At 41.4% G+C, this 23,429-nt stretch overlaps 1 protein-coding gene across 2 annotated transcripts in view; it reads left to right on the top strand.

Moving 5' to 3' along the window:
• pacsin1b (protein kinase C and casein kinase substrate in neurons 1b) overlaps positions 1-23,429 on the top strand; it is a 218,516-nt gene that overhangs the window by 50,604 nt on the left and 144,483 nt on the right. For both annotated transcript variants that reach the window (XM_051924657.1, XM_051924658.1), the window contains one exon: positions 2,060-2,144. The gene's annotated coding sequence lies outside the window, so the exon portion shown is untranslated. The remainder of the gene's footprint in view (positions 1-2,059; positions 2,145-23,429) is intronic.

Here is a 23,429-nt window from a genome sequence, read left to right on the forward strand (position 1 = left end):
AGCTTCTTGTATGGTTCAAGTAAAATGCTTTGGAATAGCAGTCACCATGTAAAGCTATATTATCATGGAATTTGTGAGAATTACCAGTACGTTAACTAGGTTCTTCTGTCCCAGCCTTTGAAGATTAACACACACACATCCACAGAAATCCTATAAAGATAAAGTCTTGTGTGGTGCCAACTGCCACTCACCTTGCAATATTTTGCATAAGATTCTCTATATAGGGGCTTGCTCTCACCGGCACTAACAAACATGCTGGTGTCCTCGCAACACACATAAAAGCAAACCTCCATTAGTTATATGACACTTGCCATCCAAACGATGTCTTATTTTAACCATAGTTGTTCTAATTTTTGAGGAGTGACCTCACAGCTTTGATAAACCTTGTGGGCAAGAAAATAGCAATCTTCCCCACACTAGGTGCCCTTTAATTATTTCAATCACTCTGGATAAAGGAGAAAATATAGAAAATACAAAACCAATGGTGTATTTATTAATGTATAACAATACCAAATAGAAGAAAATATAGAAAATGAAATAGATAGCAAAGTCTAAATATAAACAGTCTTAGAAAAGCTTACTGAAAAGCTGTATTGTACATGTATTGTACCTCAAACAAGCCATATTTATGTTAAAATGCACATGTGAGGTTTCGGAACATGTGACATTATACACATTTCATTGGCCATCTTGTCCTTGTGATCTTTTTACGCACCTCATACTTCTTTCCTTTCCCACGTTATAAACGTATTGAAACAGCTTTTAGCCCTGCAATATTTGTTCCCAGGTTGTAATATAATTAAAACAGCTTCTAGTTCTGTGGCAGCTATACTTTAACTAATTGAAACAGATATAGTTATAAACTAAGCAAAACAGAGCGCTAAAGTTATAATTTAATAGTACAATACAGGAAGAATGTATGAAAGACAAATACTTTAAATGTAAATTGCCAAATTGTTTTTCAAGACTCCTGTCAATTCAATTCATCCTGGTTTATATGAGCAAAATATTAAAACTTAATATAATCAGTCAGCAGTTCAAAAATTGCAGATTTTCCACTGTAGGACAAAAGCACTCCATTATCTGTTGCTCCATCCCATAAGCTACATGAAGAAATGAAATCTATGTAAGTCCCCATGTAGCTAAGATGAGTTACTAGCAGTCACAGGGACTGCAGGTTAGTGCCAGTCAGATTGCTGGGTGGACAGATGGCTGTTTATTTGTCTTATAATAATGGCGCTTATTATACAGGAGCTGCCACTTAAGTATTTTGTCAGCCATGTGATGTTTTGGAATTGTGCGGATAGGAATTTTTTTCATATTTTGTTTTTAAAAAACCTATCCTTTCATTTTCATAACTGTTCCCAATCTCTGTACTGGCAACATCTCAATCAAATCACCAAAATGAATATGTAGTTGAAAAGACATACCATGAATGTACACTACATGTATGTATCCTTTCCATTGTAAGAAAGGTGCTATATAATGCCTGACCCAACACAGATTGACACGGAGGCACATGTAAAATAGAACAAATATTTATTTTTCTTCACCTGTGGGGCACTTCTTCCCCGTGAACCCCACAGGCAATACACAGTCACAAACAACACACCAAGTAACACAAAGCACTTCTCTTTCTGGCACCACCACTCCTCCCAGGCAACCTTGTCCTCCTCCACCTGACTCTGGCCGCTCAGTGGTTGCTGGCTTCTTTTATAGTCCACCCAGAAGTGTTCCAGGTGCATGATAGCCGAGTTCTGGCTGCACTTCCGGGTGTGACAAATATGCTGCCCACATGGGCTCAGGAGTCCCAAGTACAGCACCCCCTGGTGGTGCCTGAGGGACCCAACAAGGCTGCAGCCAACTCCAATTCCCATGGAGCCCTGTGAGAAACCAAGGCATCGCTCCAACCCAGAGGAGCAGCCATCTACCGTCCAGGGGGAGGTATTGCACTGTCCAGGGCTGCTCCCCCTGAATATAGTGTGCGGGGGGCGTCCCAGCTGGGCATGGACCCCGGCCGCCTGCCACACCATGTAAACCTTCCTTTTCTATTTTCCAGGTGGAAGCTGAGAGATTTTGGGGGATTACTACTTGGAGAGTCAGCAGGGTTTTATTGAATCCTGAGCCAGTCTGACAGCATAAAGGTAAGGGACCACCAACCTCAGTGACCTGACATGGTTTCGACAGACGGGGCGTCTGGTGTGGGCCTGCTGTGCTTATGTGTATGCTGTGAAAATCGATCACTAAAACCTGTAATGAGCCTGTAGTGCCTGAATGTTTAATGCTAAATTCTATATTATAATGATTGATGGAAGTTAAATTGACAGAAGCTATTAATATTTCATATGAGTTGACTGTCATTATTAATTTTGGGGAAATAACAAGGTGGCACCATGGAAGATAAATTATTCTTGTAACACGCTGGCCTACTTCCTGTTTATTTTGTTATTCTTTTTTTCCTCTCAGATGGCTTTGAATGAACTTTTTAAAATTTATCATTGCTGCTGGTATAAGCAGTGACTTCCCACAAAGCTGAACTAGATATGGGTTTTAGAAATTCAATACATGGATGTATGGAGCAATTCTAAAAGGTGTCTGGTGTGTCCGGTGGAACCTCACCAATGTACAGCTGCTGGCAGTTAAGAGAGACATGGGCTGGTGTTGTGCCTTGTCAAGGCCTTGATTGTCCTTCACAGTGATATTTCTCTGGATGAGACAAAGGCTCAGTGTTTAGTGCTGCCACCTCATAGCTCCAGAGCTCTGGATATGACTACAGGTGTGCATGGAGTTTGAATGTTCTCCCTATGTTCCTGTGGCATTCTCTCCAGCTTCTAGAATTTTCATCCTGATGTGCAGGTCTGGATAACTGGCCCAGTGTGAGAGTACCCAAACATGAAATGGCACCCTGTCCAGGGCTGGTTCTTTTCTTCCTTGTGTTAAATGCAGCTGGGATGGCTGGTGGCCCACCTGTAACTCTAGACAGGATTAAAAAGGTTCTCAGAATGAATGAAAGGGTGAATGAGCAACCTGTTCTCAGAGATAAAGTTCAAAGTTCGAAATGCAAAGTCTTTTTATGGCTTATTTTTGTGTCACCAGAAGCCCTGAAATTTTCCTTGTATTTTAATAACTTGTCGGTCGTGTCTGTTAAAAATTATTTTACCTGTAGCAAGGACAACATGGCTTCTCTCCTTACGAGCAACATTGTTGCCCATTTAGAAAGGGGAAGGGATGTGGGGTCCATGATGCTATAAGGTACAGTAGATAGCAGGTTTTATATGAGGTCCACTGTCATGTTAAGAAAATGAATAAGGATCACTGAAGCCTGAAGACAACTTGAATTCCATTTCTGTGGTATTTTTATTGGGAGGTGATGATGGTTTGGAATCCTCTCTGTGAGGCTTTTGCAAAAAAACAACCATTATACTTGTTAACAATAGTTTATATCTTTAAATGGCCACATGTATCTACACAATGTCCTCTGTGTAAATTGCTCAATGGCACTCAGTTCCATTTAGCTTGTGCAGCTTTCTTTAGCAGTATTTTGATTTCTTAAACTTTCTACTCCATCAGCTCCAGTGGTCTCAATATTATTTGCAATTTGCCACGTAAAAGTAGACACCATTTGTTAAAGTGCTTGAGTGATGATTGATCCATGTGATTGAATGACTGAAATGGCCTGGCTCTCTAGTAAAAGTGTGTCTTTTAATTTGTACCAAAGGTGACATCTAAATAGACATGAGCCATTCAATCAGTGTAAAAGCATTATTCTGCCATTTTTAGATCGAGCCACTATGTACAGAGAGGGGACTACCATCAATAGCAGATAATACAGATGTGGGTTAAACCCTTAGTGCTTCATTTGGCACACTGAAAACAATCAGTGAATTACGAGGGATGTTCAAAAGTTTCCATACTTTTATATTTTTGTTGGAAACAGTTTTGGAAAGGCAGGAGGAGTAATAATTGGTCGTTTCCGAGAGTGTCACGTGACTGGGAAAAGGTAATTTCATTTGTTTTTGAAATTCTTAATAAATAGAGATAAAAAAGTGAGGAAACTTTTTTAACGTCCCTTGTAAAAAAATGGCAAGTGAATCACCTCTCCTGACAAAGTGGCAACAGATGGAAACTCTATGAGTCATAAGTATGGCCTCCAAAATCGCAATAATTAGGAGAGAGCATTTAAGTGCCTTGAGCATAGGAAAGGTGCTATATAAATAAAAATTATTATTATTATTATTATTATTACTACAGTGAAGTGGCTGAGGTTAAATAAGTACCATTGGGCATTGCTTAGCTTCTAGTATTGTAAATGGACAGGTCCAAGTTGTGATCAAAAATGCTTTAAGTGGACAACACTTCGACAAAGACTATGATTTGGAAGTGGAAGTTTTGACACCTTGATGCTAGCTAGCAATTTATTTTCCGAATATTCACATATACAATACAATCATTTTTCATAAAGCAAAGCAGAAGACATAAAAACGAACAAGAATCCAGTTAGAGGTGCTTAAAATGTGACAGTGGGTGAATATAGATGGAATCAAGTCAGGTGAATTTAAAAAGATTAGAGGAAGGAACGTGTCTTGTAAACTGTAGACAAAGACAGAAAGCTTCTGAAGGCTGTTGTGGAGAGAAAGAAGAAATGCCAGTTTACCTCCCACATTCCCTAATACACTGGAGCCAAGTTAATTGGTGACTAAGTTGGCCTGGATTGGTTGTGAGTGTAGACTGCTACCCACACCGAACAAGTTCTCCATGGCCCTGAAACTGATTTTAAAATCGATGGAGGGATGACTGTGACATACTAAAAAAGGAAATGGTAAATTTAGAAAAGTGATTGATGGTAAACTAAAAAGAGTGGGAGCATGAGTGAACCAAGGACAGTATCAGTATTAGTGATTGTGTGGACATCAAAGGACAGGCAGACAGAACTGGACTCAGTGGAAGACTTGAAGCTACCTTAGAGGAGAACATATAGGAAATGATGATTATGAAGTGGTGTAACATGCACTTTATCTGCATTAATTGCATTGTGATAGTCCCCATGGCGGCACGGTGGCGCAGTGGGTATCGCTGCTGCCTCGCAGTTGGGAGATCTGGGGACCTGGGTTCGCTTCCCGGGTCCTCCCTGCGTGGAGTTTGCATGTTCTCCCCGTGTCTGCGTGGGTTTCCTCCGGGCGCTCCGGTTTCCTCCCACAGTCCAAAGACATGCAGGTTAGGTGGATTGGCGATTCTAAATTGGCCCTAGTGTGTGCTTGGTGTGTGGGTGTGTTTGTGTGTGTCCTGCGGTGGGTTGGCACCCTGCCCAGGATTGGTTCCCTGCCTTGTGCCCTGTGTTGGCTGGGATTGGCTCCAGCAGACCCCCGTGACCCTGTGTTCAGATTCAGCGGGTTGGAAAATGGATGGATGGATGGATAGTCCCCATACCAAGAACTAAGATGTGAAATTGAACAAGAATGCATAGGTAACTTTGGGGAGAAGGTGTCACCTAGTTTGTTGATTGCGTTAAGAACTGCCTAGCTATGTTACCTCTGTCTTTTGTTGGATATTGACTGCATTAAAACAATTAATAAATAACATTTTCAGATCCATCTAATCCAATTTATGGTTGCTAGGGGTAAGATCCTATCCTGGCAGTACTGGGTGTAAGGTAGGGAACAGCCCAGGACTGGACAACTGTCCACCCTTGGTTCCTTTCACGTTAACTTAGGGCAAACTTTGAATCACCAGTTAATCCAACCAGCATGTTGTTGGGGGTATGGGAGTTAAAACCAGAGTACCCATGGGGAAACCCACAGAAGACATGGAGAGAATATTCAAAATCTACACCGTATAGGTGCCAATGGACTGGCATCTTGGCTGGGACGGAGAGTAACTCGTTATCAGTTTGGGGGCCAAAATGAAAGAACAGCATGGAAGGAAGCTGCAACCCAGTTGGGATGAGTAGTAATCCTTATCCCAGTAAGGGTAAAAAGATAATGAATGGACTGGACAATCAATCATCCCCTCACACGATAGGTGGCAGTGTCCCTCCAGGCTGGGAATTGGAGTGTAGAAAAGTGTAAAAGAGCAGCCCTGTTGGGTTGCTAGGGTACCACAGGAGGGTGCTGTCGGAGGACGACTGTCCTAGTTTCCATATGACCTGGGAATGCTACAACACTGGACGCATTCCCGCTGAGTCAGAGTCAGGAGGTAGCGGGAGAAACTCACTTGGGGGAATGAAGGAGAGAAAAACGTATTAACTGTGTACATTCTTGTGTTGATTTGGCTGGTGCTCAATTGAAAAGGTGCTTGTTTTAAAAAAAAGTCCTTTATTTGAGGTCAAAGTTAATCTTGGTGCTATTGTGTCTGTGGTTTGGGGCTCATTGGTGCCTCCTTGTGGTTACAACAGATGACAACAAGACACAGGATTCAAACCCAGAACACTGGATATTTGAAACAGCAGCTCAAACCACTGTGCTACTACCATGCTGTCCACAATGAATATTTTGTTACTTCTCGTAATTATATAATTATATTTTGTACCTTTCTTATGCAGTTTGTATTTTTGAATGTTGTTTATTCATTGTTATTCTTAATTAATTTAAATTAGTTTTTTCTTTACTTATAACTATTTCTTTGACATCTTGTGAAGCACTTTGAGCTACATCCTTTTTAATAAATGTGCTCAAGAAATAAATGTTATTGTATTTTTAATTGGGTTATAAGCTGTGTGCTGCAGTATATATATTTCCATCCACAGTTTGCGTTTTCTCACCAAAATTTCCATAGGAACCAACCCCTTTGACCTGCCAGCTATATTTGGCAGTGTGATTCTGCAGAGCAGAGCAAAATTTAATTCATATATTTTTTCACATATGGATAGAAATGTTTGTTTATTGAAACTGACTCCTTTGTGGAATAGGAGAGTAGTACTGCTGTTGGCTTTTGTCATCTGTGATGAATAGTTCAGACAAACTTTTGATGCTGCACAAATTTAACACTGTCATTTTCTGAATTACAGTATGGGTGTTGCTTCTTAAAAAATGTATAAGTCTATATATACTGTAAATTGCGTATGATTTGTAAGTATGCGTTACTGTGCAAAAATCATGTGAAATGCTTTCAAAAATGATGCCATGAATAGTTCTGTCTGCCTTACTTACTCTTGTAGTCTGTAAGTAATGGCAGACTGGCTCAAGGATGTTGAGATCGGGGCTTTGTGGAGACGCACTTTCCATTCCTTTGTTCTTTTTTCGCTAAAGATAGTTTTCCAGGATTTTGGCCATGTGTTTGGTGACATTGTCTGTTGAGCAGCACCATAGGATGGTAATCAGTACTGCTGGCTTACAACTCCATCCTGGACCATCTAATGCCCATATGGAGTTTGCATGTTCTCCCTATGATAATGTGGGCTTTTTTCTGGATAGTTCATTTTTTGTCATACATCCCAAAAAAGTAGCTGTTAAACAAATGGGTGAGTTTTCCCTGTCTTGTGCTTGAATGGTCCAAGATAGTCTACAGCTCTCTGTACCCCTAAAAATCAGATTAAGCAGGTTCAGTAAAAGAATGGAAGTGTCTGTTTGTCTGAAATGCTGCTTGGATAGAACTGTATATACTGAGTCCTTTTGTTGCCATCAAATGTGTACCACCTAAGTCAGAAAAACAAAAATAACGATTTAATGATCTGCTCCGAACATTCTGGGGAGCAGTTGTGCATTCAGGTAGGATCATATAAGAGCAGTTTAGTATCTGCATTGAAGGCAGTCACACTGACATACAGATTACCTGAAAGTGCATAATAGGTTTTTCTTTTCATGGTATACTTGTGTATTCTTCACATCTGCAAACATTTATAGTTGATATGTAGATCCTGCTGAGGGATTTTGTGATGTCAAGCTGTGAGGCCATACTGCCTGTTCACGAAAATCAGATAACTTACTTTTACCTGATTCTGAACAGTACAGTGCATTTGATAAGGAACAGAATTGTGCTTAAATCCCACCTCTGCCCCCGATGCCTGCCTGCTCATAACTGTTTAACTCTGATTTTCTGTAATAACCACACTGGACTGTATGTGCAGTTCCTTTGTAATGGTGTGGGGTCAGGCCTCAAAGATTCAATTCTTTGTTCATTAAAACGAAACATGAGTCGGCTCTGCATATGGAAACTACAGTATAAGTGAGCATTTGGGTGGTCAGGCCACATAAGTGAGAGGAATATTGCAAAAGAAGGCTGTAAAGACAATAAGGTCCCTTTTCTCTTCATTGCACATTACATGTTATGGTAAAATGTCATTACTCAGTGGCCAGTATGAGATAAGTGGATTGGAAAGAGGCTTCTCACTACTTGCAATGGGGCTGAGGGTGGTTCATGGAGAGCCCAGATGCTTAGTAGCACTAGATAATGTCTGATCCTCAAAACAGTCCTAGGACTTGTTACGATATTCTCTGATCCTGGATTTAAATTGAGCAGTGATGTGGATGCAACTCTGTATTAAGTTTTAAATGTCCATTCCCTGGCCGTACTCATTAAGCAAACAGTCAGAAGGTGAATGGGGCAAAGGCTCACTGCCAAGGAGGTAGTGGAGTTAAAGCATTGCACGTCAGTAAGTTAGATCGGATTTTATTATTATTACTATTATGTTTGCTCAGGTGAACCATAATGTGCATGTCTATTATTGAGGTTGATTCCACTCCATTCTTTTTCTGCTCTTGCATATTAGTCTGGAAGACTTGCACACTTTACTAGGAAATGAAAAGAAAAGCAGAAGTAGTGATATTTATTCAGAATTCTGGTCTGCGCCTGTTTAAAATCAGGCTGCTAGTTTCAGCTGCCTAAAACCAGTTGGAAAGCCACACAGTTCTCCCTTAATTCACCTGTGTATTGTATTTATAAGCAAGGCATTTTTCATGACTGGTTACCACAGTTTGTCATGGATGGCTTACCTAACTCACCATGCGATGTACACGAAATTGATGTTTGATGGAGGATGGTGTTGCAGGAACCCTTGTTAAAACCAAAGATGAATGCAGCTCTGGGCTGGTTATATGATGCGCATTGCGATCATCACACACACACATACCCAGACAGAGGCCCACCTGAGTTAGACAGGGCCATCTGGACACAGCTTGCATGCCAGGCTAGTCCCCTCTGGAATAATGGTTAATTTTTTACCTTTAAATTCTATATCATTCATCCATCCATCCATCCATTTTCCAACTCGCTGAATCCAAACACAGGGTCACGGGGGTGTGCTGGAGCCAATCCCAGCCAACACATGGCGCAAGGCAGGAACCAATTCTGGGCAGGGCGCCATCCCACTGCAGGGCACACAAACACAGCCACACACCAAGCACACACTAGTGACAATTTAGAATTGCCAATGCACCTAACCTGTGGACTGTGGGAGGAAACCGGAGCACCCAGAGGAAACCCACACAGACACGGGGAGAACATGCAAACTCCACGCAGGGAAGACCCGGGAAGCGAACACGCGTCCCCTTACTGCAAGGCAGCTGCGCTACCACTGCACCTCCGTGCTGCCCAAATTGTATATCACATTTAGCTAATAAATAGATTGGTGAACTTCCATTCATGTGTTAATAGGCACATGGGTGCAATGGTATTTATCCTGGCATTTGTACCATTCAATGTCATATTAACCCCACAATGGAGGTTACATGTCCATCCATCCATCCATTTTCCAATCCGCTGAATCTGAACACAGGGTCACGGGGGTCCGCTGGAGCCAATCCCAGCCAACACAGGGCACAAGGCAGGAACCAATCCCGGGCAGGGTGCCAACCCACCGCAGGACACACACAAACACACACACACACCAAGCACACACTAGGGCCAATTTAGAATCGCCAATGCACCTAACATGCATGTCTTTGGACTGTGGGAGGAAACCGGTGCGCCCGGAGGAAACCCACACAGACACGGGGAGAACATGCAAACTCCACGCAGGGAGGTCCCGGGAAGCGAACCCAGGTCCCCAGGTCTCCCAACTGCAAGGCAGCAGCGCTACCACTGCACCTCCGTGCTGCCCAAATTCTATATCACATTTAGCTAATAAATAGATTATTGGTGAACTTCCATTCATGTGTTAATAGGCACATGGGTGCAATGGTATTTATCCTGGCATTTGTGCCATTCAATGTCATATTAACCCCACAATGGAGGTTACATATGTACTTTCTAATTCCATTTTAATTATGTGTTTGCCTTGAACAGATTTAGCATATACTGTACAGTTTTCCCTTCTAATCTTGCACTAGGGGCCTCTGTGGTCAGTGAGTTGTAGACTCTACAGATTTCAGTCTCATTGACCACTTAATGCAAAATTCTTTCCTACTGTCCCTGCTTAATGGCTTATCATTGCAGAAAGAATGTCTGCTGACAGGGAAAGAGTATGAATATGAGTGCTCACCGCTGACTTTGACATCAGTCCATCTCCTAAACTTGCCCAATCAAATTCAGGCCAGAATTCATGTCAGGAATCAACACTGGGCTGGCTGCCATTTTATCACAGAGATCCCTCACTCACACGTCCACACTCACTCATACGAGGCCAATTTAGATTTGTCAACTGCTCTGAGCTGTTTCTGCAGGACTGAGTTTAAAGCAAGAGCCAAGTTTGGATAGGGTGCCAGTCTGTTGCAGGGCACACTCCTGTGCATGCCCACACTCACTCATGTTTGGACAGTTAAGAGTCACCAGTCAGTCTAATGTTCACATTATAGGTGTGAGAGAGGAAATCACACAGTCAGAAGGAGAACAAACTACTCGCCTCTGTACTTGTAGTTGTTTGGAATCCTTATCTTTTGGTGATTGATTTGTGACAATTATTTATTTCTTTGAAGAAATAATTCCAATTATTATTATTTTTGCTCATTTTGCTGGTGACATTACTTTCATCATCATTTTGAGATCCGTCTTGCCACTTTGTTGTTAGTAATGGTACTGTTGCTGGTCTCATGCTCAGCTGCAGCAATACATGTTATGTTACAATTAACAGCCCTACTTAGGATGGCATTACTGTAGTAATGCCAGAATGTCACTACCACTTATCTTCAAAAATCATTAAAGAACAGCCTTGCTTTCACAGTAGCAATTAAGTGAAAGAAGCTTTTGTTAGACAAGACTATTTTGTTTTCATCTCACAATTGCGATTACTGTTTTCATGTTTTTGGCTTTTGACTCCCCGGTTTAGCCCCACAGCCCGTCTAAGGACCATTGATTTGTTTTTCTCACTTTCAGCTCCTTCATTTGCTTAGCCCAAATGTTTTTCTTGGAGACTAGCATTTCCAATTGCTATCAACGGTAATCAATCAGCCATCCCAGAGGCATGACCACGGGGGGGCTGGGGTGGGCACTGCCCCCCCCCCAGAGACAAGCCGTGCCCCCCCTGCGAAATGCTCTGTCTGTCCAATGAAAACTCTGGAGAAGAATAACATTTAATTTTCAAAACTGAGTTGCTTTCCAATCGGCCCGTTTGAATTTGGGGCGTATCCGTCAGTGTCTCCTCCACTAGACAGGCACCGTGCTGCTCACAGTTCACTTCGCCGCACATTTTGCAGCACATTTTGAAACTGTTGACCGCATTCTTAATTAAAACAGCGTATACGTTCCATTCTTCTTTTATTTTCTGGTTGGTAACACCAAAGGCTATGCATAGGTGGCTTATTAAAAAGCAGACATCTTCAACCTCTGTCCCTCCGCAGGCTGCTGGCTCCACGGTTGAGCCCAGCACCACTGCTACCAACACGGAGCACAGCACACCCACATCGGGAACTGAAACTCCAAAAGATGTAGATAAGCCTACACAATCCTCCAGCTCTGCACCCGTGTTGGGTACTCCAAACCTCTGCCTTCAACAAAATATACAGTACAGTCCGGTCTGCCTGACTTAAATATGGATAGCCCATCCCAGCACGTTTTAATTAATTATTCCACGCGGCTTTTGGAAAGACACTCAGATGTTTTAGTGCAAGCTGGTATCAGTCTCGACCATGGCTTGAATATTCTGTTGTCTGTGATGGCAGCTTTTGCTTTGCCTGCTACAAATTTAGTGTTTCCAATTCAGACTGCGAGGACATATTCACCAAACACGGCTACACTAATTGGAAAAAATGCTCTAGAAAAAGACGGTGGCAGCTTCCACAAACACGCGTCTATTATCCCGCATGTCAGAGCCATGTCTGTATCACAGCACTCATCATTGGTATGTCTTCAGCTGCATGCAAAAGCTCTTTCTCTATTTTGAACCACATTCTCACTCCACTCCGCCAAACAATGCTGCATTCAAGGAAGAGAAATTTAGTCATTTTGACACATGAGCAAAACATCACAGAAAATCTAGACATGAATGAATTTATTTCAGAATTTGCCAAGAGTAACCGCAGACTGGTCCTGTAGATAATATCCAGGTTAAACACTGGAAACTGATGTCCTATAGCCTCCCATGACTGCTGTACAATAAGCCATGTTTCTGTTCTTGCTCTCATATGTTGTATACATTTGACTTTATTGATATTTACCTTGTAGATGTAGTTCTATATTTGTTCACAAAAAATAATAATACAAGTTCCATTGCCTCTGTTAATTTTATTGAACAATAGGTTATGATTTATGCCACAATTTTTGCTTTTATATGTTATATAAAACTATGTTGCTATTATTATTTGACCCTCCTACAAAAATGGGGATGGATGGATATTTTTTGCCCCCTGCCAGACAAGCCAAATGCCCACCCACACATGATGTTCTGGTCACACCTCTACAACCATCCATCCCTTCCAACTAAGCTCACTGGACAAACAATTAGTCACCCTGGCTAAATCTTATTTAACATCACCTCTGTGAGACCAAAGAGCAGCTGCAATTCTGTCTGATTTGGACACCACTAGCTTGCAAATGCACAGTAGGCAACATCAATCTTTATCCACTCGTCCAGCAACAAATCCTGCAGTTTGGACAGATTGGTTTCTGGCATGTCATTTATTGATCCAAATAGCCCCATAGATTTTTTATGGGATTTAATTTTGAGGATTTTTTAGGCCAGTAGAAATGAGAGAATGCTTCAGAACGTTCTTTGTACCAATCACACACTGTTACAGCCCTTGTACTTGTGACAATTGCCATCTTGCAAAAGTAGGGTAGCCATTGTGTGTTCACTTGCACAAAAGGTAACACAGTTTGTTCCAACACTGATTTTACCGAAACAGAGGGTTTGTAAGTAATCAAGAAAAGTTGGGACACCTGTAGAAATTGTTTGCTATCACGATGTGTGACATATGGTAATGGTACATACTGTATCTGCAAGTACCATCTTTGAACTGCAGTTCGGGCAACAATTAGCTGTTGACTGCATTGTATTTCACTGCTGGAAGACCTGTTGGATAGTATGCATTGACACACCTTAAACTTCACCACTTCCTGTAGATTATGGACTTGGCACAGCTGAACACAATAACTCATTTTTGTCGAACATTCATACATAATAATAATAATAATAATAATAATAATAATAATAATAATAATAATAATAATAATAATGTTACATTTATTGATCACCTTTCAAAAACCCAAGGTCACTTTACATACAGAGTAAAAAAAAAAATTACACAGATGACAAAAGTTCATAGAAGAGGAAAGTTTTCAGTTGCGAAAGAGAAAGAGTGCAGAAAGAGGAGCAATCTTGGAGAGACTGAGGAAGAGAGTTGAGGGGCTATAGCACTGAAGGACCTGCCTCCCAAGGTGGAGAGTCTGGTGCGTGGGACAGTAAGGAGATTACTGCTCGAGGACCTGAGAGAGTGACAAGGAGTGTAAGTAGCTAGGAGCTGAGTGAGGTAGAGGGGGGGGCAAGGTTATGTTGGTGCTTTGAAGGTGAGAAGCAGAATCTTGAATTTAATCCTTGATGGAACCGGTAACCAGTGAAGCTGGGAGAGAACAGGGGAGATGTGAGCACAACGCTTTGTGTGGGTGAGGACTCTAGCTGCGGAGTTCTGAATATACTGTAGCTTCTGTATAGATTTTGCAGGGAGGCCAATGAAGAGGGAATTACAGTAATCAATGCGAGACATTATGAAGCATTGAACCAGAGTTTAAGCATCAGACAAGGACAGACATGGACGGAGGCAGGCAATGTTATGGAGATGATAGAATGAAATTCTGGAAAGAGACCTAATATGTAGCTCAAAGTTAAGTGGTGAATCAAACAAAACACCAAGATTTCTGACAACAGCAGCAGGTCTGACAAGTGTATCATCAACAGAAATAGAGAAATTGGATGCCTTAGAAAGTTGAGATTTTGGACCTACCAGTAACACTTCAGTTTTATTGGCATTAAGTTGCATTCCGTGAGTGAGCTAGGAGGTGAATCTGAAGGGGAGTCTGTACATCTGTATATCGTCTGTATAGTCTGTACATCTGTATATCGTCTGCTAGGAGGTGAATCTGTAGGGGAGTCTGTATATTTGTATATCGTCTGTATAGTCTGTACATCTGTATATCGTCTGCTAGGAGGTGAATCTGTAGGGGAGTCTGTATATCGTCTGCATAAGAGTGGAAGTTAAGGCCATGTCTGCGAATAATCTGACCCAAAGGAAGGATATAAAGTAGAAAAAGTAATGGCCCAAGGACTGAACCCTGAGGGACATCATGCGACACAGGTGAGGTGGAGGATTTATATTGGCCGAGTGTGACAAACTGTTGCTTATTAGAAAGATATGTGAGCCATTGAAGGGCTAAGCCAGAGATGCCTACAGTGGAGAGACGTGACAGGAGGATTTCATGGTTAACAGTGTCAAATGCTGCACTTAAGTCAAGAAGGAGGAGAATATTAAGGGAACCGCAATCTGCAGACAGGAGAAGATCATTGACTACACGGACAAGAACTGTCTCAGTGCTGTGCTGTGTACGAAAGCCAGACTGAAAAGGCTCATAGAGTGTATTATCTAGAAGAAAAGCATGGAGTTGTGTAGCAACCACCCATTCCATCACCTTAGCCAAAAAAGGGAGATTAGAGATAGGCCTGTAACTGGGGAGAAAGGAAGGATCCAGGTCAGGTTTTTTAAGGATTGGGGTACCTGCAGCAGTTTTGAGGGCAGTAGGGACAGAACCTGAAACAAAACATGCATTTAAAATGAGGCAATAGGAATACCAATTATGGATGAGCACGTCTTAAGTAGAGGAGTGGGGGCAGGATCAAGCAGACAGGAGGAGGCATTAGACTTATTAATAAGTTCAGAGATGGCAAGAGAGTCAACAGGCGAGAAACAAGCGAGTCTTGATGATGGAGATGGCAGATCAGAATGAGTGAGTGACTGTGGTGTGGAGGGGAAACTGTGATAGATTTGATAAATTTATGTATTAAAGAAATGTAAGAAAGCCTGACACTGTTCAGCTGTATTGGGGCATGCTAGAGGAGGGGGTTGGAGGAGTTTATTAACAGTCCTACAAACAGGTCTAGGCCTAGTCTTAGCACCATTTATGAGAGAAGAGTAACAGTTGGAGCAAGCAGTGTTAAGGGCATCCCTATATTTAAGTATGTGCTCAGTGTAAAGCTGTGAATGAACTATGATGCCCGTTTTCTTATAAAGTCATTCAAGATGCCGGCTAGTGGCTTTCATAGCTCTGAGCTCATCAGTGTACCAGGGACAAGAGCGGGAGGCTGGAACCTGCCTAGTCCTTAAGGGAGCAAAGTTTTCTAACAGTTGGGAAACACAACTATTATAAAGAGAAACTATGTTTTCAGGAGAGGGAAGACTATGCAATTCAGAAAGAGATGAAGACAGAAGGGAAGCAGCAAACAAATCAGAATTAACAGACCTAATGTTGCGATAGGAGACAGACTTTTTCTTGACAGATGTAGTGGTAATAATGCTAAAGTTACATTCAATAATCTTATGATCAGAAGTACCAGAGAGTGAACCTGAGACAGAGACATTATTCAAGCCATTTGAACAAAGCAAGTCAAGGATATGACCCCGAGTATGAGTGGGGAAATCCACATGCCGTGTCAAGTCAAAACAATCCAAAGTTGAGATAAATTCAGCTGTAAGAGAGCAGTTGATATCAACATGAATATTAAAATCACCAAGTAAAATTTCAGCCGGGCAAAGAGATGAGATTACAGTGAGAAGTTCATTAAATTCAGACAGAAAGTTCACCACAGATTTGGGAGGGCGATAAACTAACAACAGCAGTACAGGAGGGGAAGAAACCATTTTAACAGCAATATGTTCAAAAGATGTGACTTCAAAAAAGGAGAGTTCCTTCATTGTCAAGGTAGATCTATAAACCACAGCCAGGCCACCCCCTTTTCCTGTTAACCTGGGTTTAGATATGTGGCTATATCCTGGAGGAGACAGCAAGTTTAAATGTAAATAGTCACCAGGTTGTTGCCAAGTTTCTGTAAGAAGACACAAGTCCACTTGCTTCTGGGAGATGAGGTCATTAATCAGCGAGGTCTTGTTAGTGATGGAGCGAGTGTTCAAAAGGGCGAGCCTAAAGTTGGAACAGCTGGGAGAGTAGAGCGCAGACACTTCCTCAAGAGGACGAAGATGTAGTGTTACCCATTTTTCACAGAGAGAACCAAACACACAATGCACATCTCTACTCCTCATCACTCTACAAACCTTGTAGCACACAACACCGCTGTTTGTAGGATGGTATTCATACTGGGGTGCCTTCTTTTGGTTTCTGAAATATGTATCACATCTTACACGGGGGTGACTAATTTTTTGTTCAGTGAGCTTATTTTCCAAACACACTTATTATATTATAGGTCCACTCCAACTCTAGAAGTGATTCTGGGTCCCGGATGAAACAGACTTCCATACAAGGTTAGGAGAACAAGGAATGAAAGTACTGAGGTCAGGGTAGATTGATGGCGAGACAGAAAAATAGTGAAAGTGAGAAAGATAGAGGGAGATATTGGAAATTAGAGCAGGGAGCGCCACTTCGTATCTGACAAGTAAGAAAATGGCCCCTACTGGATATCAGTAAACATCATCTTTGAGGTAGGTTAAGGGTGGCCATAGGTGTTTTTTTTTCATTTATTGTGTAATTATACAGTATGCTTTGCATACTCTTTGTATTCATTCCCAGCTTGTGTTTAGTTATTTATTGAATAAACCTACTATTGCATTTTCTGGTCTCCAGTAAAGATGCTTTATAAAAAGTATATTCATTATGTGCAGTGTGGGCTTCAGGCTGTTGTGTTACTGAATGGGTCCATAGCCCAGGATCACTGCATAACCCCTCATCAAGGAACTTAACCTGCCAGTGGTCCAAATGTAGAAATATAGAAATGATTGTAGCTTGGATCTGGTAAATTAATACAAGAGCGTGTGCTGGCTGGCGAGAGCATGTGTGCAAAGTAGAGGGTCACTCACAGAAACCCGATGTCGAGGCGTGCTTGTTTATGTCGCGCTCAGCGCTTTCCGCATTCTGGATTCAGAAAGAAACGGCAAGAGCCCATCTCGTGGTTGTCATGGAGACCGGAGCATTAGCCAGCTCGTTTCTCATATGAGAGCGTCTGCATAAAAATAAGAACACAGCGCGAGGGCAGGCAGGGAATCAGTATTGCATCACAGCCAGAGCTCATTTGATGTTTTAGTGCAGAATGACACATAGGTCTCCCTCTTAATGCTCTAAGACTTGTCCTCAACACTATCTATCTATCTATCTATCTATCTATCTATCTATCTATCTATCTATCTATCTATCTATCTATCTATCTATCTATCTATCTATCTATCTATCAATACAGTAACTTGCACAATTGTTGTACGTGTCAATTTCAGTAACGTTTACTTAGTTTAGCAGCAGAAGTTAAACAGTAAAAGGATCTTTTTGTAATTTACGTAAGGTGCTATATAGCATTAGAACTGAAAGCTTAGATGTCCTGTTACTTATTAAACCATTTTAGATTGAAGAGATCAATGTTAATATTTAACAATATTACCTTTCATGCAGTCACTAATTAATCATCGTTCCACATCTGGGATTCTTGCGCAGTAAGTTAATTGGCCACTCTAAACTCACTCAATGCCCAGTGATGCCCACAGTTGTCTCCTTCCTTACACCCGATGCCTCAAGGATAACTTTAAACCTCCATGATCCTAATTCATCCAGAAAATGAATGGAAGGATGGATGAATGGACTTCTTTAGTTAAGATGTATAATATATGTAGACCAAGATGCATCGTCTATTGCAATCTAAGACATATTTTACAAGTTTCGCAATTACTGTAATAGGAGTTCAGCAACTATTCACCATTAGCCCATCTGTTATCTGTGCAGCTCATCTCTTTAAATGTAACTGTATTCAAGTCAAGGTCCTGGCAGCACCAGGAGTTAGACAGGCATTGTCCATTCTGGCCACCTAATTATCCCCTGTGTCTCATTGACTAAGTGTCTCTCTCACCCCTTCACCATGCACTTAATAGTTCATGTGTGGCGAGCATACTGGCACAAGAATGGCTACTGTTGCATCACCCATATGGATGCTACACATTGCCACTGGTTGAAGATGTAGCCCACTGTCTATGAAAAGGGCTTTGAGTAGGTTAGAAAAGCACTATATAAATGCAGTTAATTGACCATGTACTGGGCACCAGTCCATTGCATGGCCCACTTACACGTACACCCACACTGACAGTGGGCCAATTTATAGTTGTCATGTACCCAAATTTTGAAAGTGAAAGCTAAATATTTTGTTGTCATGAACAGAAGACGCCATGTTTGGGCTGAAGCAGGATGCAGTCATGAACAGTTAAAAGATAACAGCAGCTTTCTTCTTCACCTCCCCTCAGTTTCTAATGGTGTCCCCCAATGAGCTGTCACTGAGTCCCATAGATTCAATTTATCAGTACCTTTGAAGACTGGGCAACACTGTGGCACAGTGGTTAGTGATGCTGTCTCATAGCTACAGTAGGATGGTTTAAAAGCTCAGATGGATCATTCAGATGCACATTCTCCCTGCATTTCTTCAAGTAATTCTTTTGTTCTTTATTTCACCTTATACAATTTCTTGTATTAGGAATTTGTTAGTTTTCTCATACCCCTTGGGGTCAGAGCACAGGGTCAGCCATTGTACAGCGCCCCTGGAGCAATTATAGGTTAAGAGCTTTGCTCAAGGGCCCAGCAGAGTAGGATCTCTTTTGGCAGTGACAGAGATTCGAACCGGCATCCTTCTGGACACCAGCACAGATCCTTAGCCTCAGAGCCACCACTCCGGCCTAATTCTGGTTCGCCCCACATCCAAAAATATGTGCAGGTTAGTTTGGTTAATGACTGTGCACTGTCTTTGTGTAAAAGAGCATGCCCAGTCATGGAGTGGCACCTTATCTAGGCTTAAAGCTTTCACTCAGTGCTGCCAACATGGGCTCCAGGTGCCTGTACCTCTGTGATTTTAGAAGCCTGATAGTTGAATTAGGTCCTCATGATGTTCTTCCTACTTAAGTCTGAAATGATAAGCTCACATACAGTACGATATTGGAGCACAATGCGTTCAGGGATATGATTGCTGCCTCATCAGGACAGATTCTAGTGTAGACTCCTTACTGAAACTGAACATGGTAATCCAAAGCTGATCCTAGCATTGTGCTGTAGAACTGGAGTTAATAGTTTCTTGATTTTGTTCTCCAATAGGAAAGCACACAGTACATGACAGTGTCTGTATGTGAATGTTACAGCTGTAGGCTTGTGCCTTATCTTGTATGCAGGGTTTTGAAGCCAATCAAAATTATATGCAAGTGGAATGCTTGAATTACCGAGGCATTGAGCTGTGAAGTACAAGTTTGCCGGTACATTCCTCACCGCTGCCATGCTTTATGACCCTGACCTACCAGTGTTCCAAAAAACAATGATACCTTGGCCTAAACAAATAAAAATACTTTACAATTGTTATGATGTAACTCCACTAGCTCTTATTTCTATTTGTTGCTAGATGAAGACCAATGTGGCATATCAGTTATAAACAGTTTTCTGCTGTCTTTCATTTCTACTTCACGCACCCCTATGCTTGTGCCCAGTGTTTGGAGACTTTTAACCCAGTGCCTGAAGTCATTACAATTCCAACACTGGAGTTTTCACCTGCATTTTTGATGAAATCATCTTAATGATCCGGAATAAGCAACCCACCGGAGCTCAGAAGACACACTGCTGTTTACCATACATGATATGTTACACCCTTTTCCCAAGCCTGGCTCTACTTCTAGATTTTCTATCTGCTTTCATAACCATCATTCACATGTCCAACTTCATAAACTGAGTAAGATTAATTTTAATCCACCTAGATTGGGACGCATTGTGGTGTGGAGTTCATTACTGCCACATAACGGGTCTGGTTTTCTTGGCACTGAATCTCGTGTTTTGTCATTTTCCGTGTAGATTCTCTCTGTGTCTGTGTGGGTTTAGCTCTGAGTACTCTCCTGCAAGTCCAATGGCATGCAAGTTAGGCTTATTGGTGATTATAATATGCAGGGCCAGATTAAGGTAGGTGGGAACCACTGGCCTGGAGACATTTTTGGGACCCTACCTACAGAAAATACTATGAGTACTATACACATCAACTTCAAGGTCTCATAGCCAGTCAGAGTAAAGTAAAAGACTACTGCAGAGTGTTAGCTTTACAATAAAAAGAACAGAAAAAATGGGCTCTCTGAAATTATGAGAGGCAAAACATCCTGCATTAAACCTTATACCGTATCTGTATTGAGCCATTGCAAATAAGCAAGTAACCATCACAAACCAGGGTTTGAAACTTGAACTATAAAGCCTTATTGCAAATATCTATAAAAATACTGTATAGACCTTTCTGTATATTAACACAGACAATTGCATGCTTTACTAACATATTAACTTTTCTGGGTTTCTTTGTAGCAAAGATTACTAAACTCACGTTTTTGAACCAGATCCCTTTTAATTGTCATCAGAGTTAAATGATACTGTCTTATTTACTAACCAGAGATTAGAGAAAGATCCCTCTTGACTTGTATTTGTGACGGGCAATGTCAGATAATGCTTGAAAGCAATGTCTACATTTGGGAAGATGTCGTCTTGTTTGATAAAAAAGAAATGATCTAGGGAAGTTTTTGCTAACTCGACGGGACTAATTTTTGTGGCAAACAATGTGACTTGAGCTGTGAGACAGCAGAGCTAACCACTGCACCGCCACACCTCAAACATCAAAAAACACAGCTGGAACAATAACCACAAACAAACTGGAACAAATGCCCACAACTAGAAGTTAGTGAGTTGTGACAGATGGCCGGGCCCTTGCCTGGTCGGGATGCCCTTCTGAGGAGAGGACCTGGGGAGAAGACATGTCAACCGCAGTACCTCCCCCGGAACACAAGAGGGCGCCTGAAGAGCTCTAGAGCCTTGGTCTACAGCACTTCTGCCACCCCCCGGAAGTGAAGCCAGAAGAGGAGCCGGATTCCCATGCAGCACTTCTGCCACACCTGGAAGTGCTGCCGGAAGTTGATCCAGGAGCAGTATAAAAGAGGCCGCCTCACTCCATTCAGGAGCCAGAGTCGGGAGGCAGAGGACTGAGCTGGAGGGAGAGGAGTGAAGGAAAGAGAGATGAGTGAGAGAAAAGAAAAGGACTGTAAGCATTATTGTGGTGCTTTGTGCACTGTGTGTGCTATGCAGGAGAAGCAGGAAAATAAACGTGTGTGTCCTGTGTCTGTCTGTGATCCAGGCTTATCTCCCACAGAGTATATCATTTTAAAGTTAAGAGACACAGATCCACAAAAAGTGTTGGGAAACCAGTGCCCACCCCCCTGTTTAATTTGTAGGTTGTTTAGTGAAAAGGTGGCCTAAAGAAACAGCATATGAGAGTACTACCATAGCAAAACAAAGATGTGATGTGATTCGACATATCTGTCTGATAGAATATCATTATTGGTAATAAGTAGCTGGAGATGGATGGAGTGGCATGTGGCTTCACAGCTTCACAGCTGCAAGGAACTGGGCTTGTCACTGTGTTTGTGGTGTCTGTAGGTTATCATTGCGCATCCTAAAGCCTTTGCATGTTGGGCTGATAGCACACTTTAAACTGGCCTGATAAGCGAGAGTGTGTGTGTAAGTGCTAAGTGATGGACTGCTGCCATTTTCAGAGTTGGTTCCCGCATTGTGTCAAATACCTGCAGGATAGACTTGATTAAATTAATAGAGGGAAAATTTACAAAAAAATATGTACTCTAAACTTGATTCATGCTTTTTCTTCTATGTAAAGTAAAATTGTCCTTTGTGGACTAGGACATCTAGCTGCTTGTGTTCTGCAGAGTGGTATAGTCCATTGCCTAATTAAATTGCCTTACTTTGCAAAATAGCAAATGAAGCTCTAACTTAAAAGCAGTCAACAATATCACTGATAATAAGAACGAGCATATGCCTGGGGCAGTGCTGAAGAAATTAGAAAATACATCAGCGTACAAGGTAGCACATTTGTACATACATCTCCTGGGACTTCTGTTCCTCTCCACTTGCATAGCGACGTTTAACTAAATACTGTATGTTACTAGTGGCAAATCTGTAGGACTGTGTAGAGACTAAATAAATTAATCAGCTTTTATTTTATCCTCAGCCTTTCACAGAGGACACAATCGCAAAGGACTTCACAAAGTGAACAAAAGTAAAAGTCAAATGCAGCAAAAGATCATTGATTGAGCCTGCTTTTATCTACTTCAAGCTGGCTGTGTTTATCCTGTCATGTAAATTGCAAGTTAAAAAAAACAACTTTTAAGAGCCTAAAGAAGTAAGAATGATCTAAGATACATGGAGTAGATGCACAGTAGGAGAAAGAGAAGAGTCATTTATATAACAAGTTTTTATACTTCAAAATCAGGTCAAATCACAATTTTTTTGTCACATACAAATGTTATACGCAGTACAAAATGTAGTGAAATGCTTAGTTGCTCTCCTACAACTGTGCCTTGAAACCAATAAAAAGCAACAATAACAATGCATAACAATACATTTATTTAATTGTTAATAGAATTATATATATGATAATAATAATCATAAATAATAATATAATAATAATGGTCATAACTAAACAGATGGCTTAACTTAAATAAATTAATGTTAGATACCATATATACTCACGGAATAGTTCTCCCGCGGATAAGTCTGGACTTGATTTTATCATATAATTTCTGTTATTTAATAATGTCGGTCGTATAAGTCGAATGCGGAAAACTCACGCTATTGGTCCAAGAGATTATGATATGCTAATACCCACCTGAGAGAGTAACCATGGAGTGCCTGGCCTTTTTTTCTATGTGGGTGTGGCAATGCACTGTATCAACGCGTTTTCCTAACCCCTCTATCTCTCTATTGTGCCTACGTGACCACACGGTAATACCCGAACTATTCCGAAGCAACACTTGCACTGATTTGTGTTTTTTTGTATCTCACACCCTCATACA

The sequence above is a fragment of the Erpetoichthys calabaricus genome, chromosome 3 (genome assembly GCF_900747795.2).
Source record: "Erpetoichthys calabaricus chromosome 3, fErpCal1.3, whole genome shotgun sequence".
Lineage (NCBI taxonomy): Eukaryota > Metazoa > Chordata > Cladistia > Polypteriformes > Polypteridae > Erpetoichthys > Erpetoichthys calabaricus.